At 45.5% G+C, this 2,893-nt stretch overlaps 1 pseudogene; it reads right to left on the bottom strand.

Annotated features, from left to right (window-relative positions):
• Window positions 1–259: 259 nt before the first annotated feature.
• Window positions 260–402, bottom strand: LOC138796102 (U2 spliceosomal RNA; annotated as a pseudogene).
• Between the last annotated feature and the right edge of the window lie 2,491 nt (window positions 403–2,893).

Here is a 2,893-nt window from a genome sequence, read left to right as displayed (position 1 = left end):
TCCCGGTCGAGCTCTTTCCTGGTGGGCGGAGCTATGCAGATCCTCGTCGAAGGGGGCGGAGAGATGCAAATCCTCGTTGCCGGCTTCTTCGGGGTTCAGCGTCGTCCTTCTCGGGGTTCCGGGGCATCTTCGTTGATCGTTCGTCGGCAGGCGGGATCGAAGTGGTTCTCCGGTCAAACCGTCGGGCACAGGACAATCGAGCAGCAGGCCGAGAGGAAGGTTCACTCTCGTTCCTGGGGAATAGCCCTACACCCAATAGCTGCAGTGAGCTTAAGACGAATTAAATCGCCGATGCCCAAAGGCCAAGTGCAGGGGGTACCCCAGGACCTGAGCCGTCAAGTCAAGGCAGTTCAGTAAGACAAGATACTACACTTGATCTTAGCCAAAAGGCCGAGAAGCGAGAAGAGACTCAAAACCCAACGCCTTTCAGCAAAATAAAGTGTTTGCCTTCATCAGGGTTGAGGTTACAGAGAGGGGCTCCATCCTTCATGGGTTCGGCACATTCCATCTTACATATTGAGAGTTCCTTTGTCCACCTTTTGCAATCTGCTTTTCTTGATAATAAAACTTCATTCCTTATTCCTCGTTGGCACCTCCATCTGATTCTATTTTGTCTTCATGCTGCGGTTTTGTTGCGGTATTTCATGCAAATCAGCTAAAGTGTGCAATTTCCCTATATGCAAATCAGCTAGAATGTGCAATATCCCTATATGCAGATCAGTTAAATGTGCAATATCATTAGAGTCCAATATATTTTGTCCCATATAGTAGCTATGCTCTTTTAGTTACACAACTATTGTTCACCTTTATTAGATTAAAAATATTTCAGTTACTTGAGAATATTACAAAACTCAACCTACAGGACCAGTATTTTATTTTATTCTATTCAAAAAAAACTAAAGCAAAAATTCAGTTTGGAATTAATGTGTTTAGTAAAAAAATGTAGCGACTCTCCCTAGACATGGCTTCCACAAAATCCCCCCCCCCCCCTCCAATGCGGTTGTATTTTTTCTATCCCTGCGTTGGTTTTTGAGTCTCTACCGGAATCCGTAGTGGGAGAGTGACGTCACTTGTGTTTCAGTGAGTGTATGTATCTGTGGGTATATATGTATATGTCGATATGTTTATCTACTGTGTGTGTGTGTGTGTGTGTGTGTCTCAGTGGAGTCTTAAGTGATTGACAGTTTTGCTCCCAAAGATGTTCTGCAGCTGCTTCTATTAATGCTGGGAACTTGTAAGAGATCCCACCACAAGAAAATGCTTCCCAACTTATACTGTCTCTCACTCCACCAATGTGACAGATCTACTTATAAAGAAAAGATGTTCTGCAGCAGACGATATTATTTCTGACTGAATAGTTCATATTACACTACAGTTCTTAATACACTTATTACACATGATTTTTCTGTGTATGCTCTATTCATGGCGTATACATTGGCACTAGTGTAATCACATTCCAGTGTAAATGTGTGTGTCTGTGATGTTTCTGTATACTGTATATGTGAATGTGTGTGTATATATGTGTGCCAGTGTGTGTGTATATATGTACGTCATTATCTGTGTGTATATATGTGAATGTGTGTGTGTATATATGTGTGCCAGTGTGTGTGTGTGTGTGTGTGTATATGTACATCAGTATCTGTGTGTATATATGTATGTCAGTATGTGTGAGTGTGTACAGTATATTTCTGCTTCAGGGTCTGTGTATATATTGTATGTGTGTCAGCGTGTGTGTTCCGCAGTTGGTCTCCACATTCTAAGCACTTTGATACTAGTGTATGTAAGCCACTCTGTGTAATACTAGTGTATCTAAGGGTCCTATTCCACGGGCCGAGGAGGGCCCGATCAACGATGTAAACGAGCGGCGATCTGCTAGATCGCCGCTCGTTTACTGGGCCTATTCCACGGCCCGATGATCGTTGAGCGAGGGCTGCAAGGACATCGTTACAGATGTCCTTGCAGCCCTTGCAGCATCATACATTACCTGGCTGCAGGGCTTGTCCTCCCTCCGTCTCCTCCCCGGGTCCCCCGCGCTCTATCTTCTGAATGGCCGGTCAGCTGACAGGCCACACTCAGCCAATCACAGGCCGTGGCGGTCCCGGCCTGTGATTGGCTGAGCGCTCCCGTCAACTGACCGGCCATTCAGAAGATAGAGCGCGCGGGACCCGGGGATGAAGACAGCGCAGAGTAGAAGCCCTGCAGCCAGGTAATGTATGCTGCTGCTGTTTCTTCTCAAATCGTCGGTCGCCCGCCGTGCACCGCTATTCAACCGTAGCGATGTGCGGTGGGGGAACGATGATTTTAGGTCTGGGCCTAAATGAACGATCAGCCGATGACACGATCATCGGCTGATCGTTCTCTCTATTTCACCGAACGATAATCGGCCGAATCGGGCCAAATGGGGCTGATCCGGCCGATTATTGTTACTGTGGAATAGGGCCCTAAGCCATGCTGTGTGTGATACCACTACAGATAACCAGTGCCGTCCAACAAGTGCAGAAATACCTGGTTTCTCTGTCTTCCATAGCCTCTTGATACCAGTGCTCCAAAATCCTCTCCCTGGGCAAGGTGGCGACAACTGCTCACTACTACAATTCCCACTAACCCCTGCGCTGCATGTAGATTATGTTTAGCCCTCCTTAAAGGAAGCACCCCAAAGTGCAAAGCAGCCTCATTAATAAGTGACATAACTTCATTACTTCTGTTTTTATCTTCTAACTACAAATAATACTGAGACAGATATTGCTGTGTGAAACTAGCTTAAAGGGGTACTCTGGGAAAAAAAAATCAAATCAACTGGTGTACATTACTTTTATTTAAAAATCTTAAGTTTTCCCATACTTATCAGCTGCTGTGTGTACTGCAGAAAGTGAAGGTTTTTTTCCAGTCTGAC

The sequence above is a fragment of the Dendropsophus ebraccatus genome, chromosome 6 (assembly GCF_027789765.1).
Source record: "Dendropsophus ebraccatus isolate aDenEbr1 chromosome 6, aDenEbr1.pat, whole genome shotgun sequence".
Lineage (NCBI taxonomy): Eukaryota > Metazoa > Chordata > Amphibia > Anura > Hylidae > Dendropsophus > Dendropsophus ebraccatus.
The sequence above is the reverse complement of the archived record's forward strand: the minus strand, read 5'-3'. Positions and strand labels throughout refer to the sequence as shown.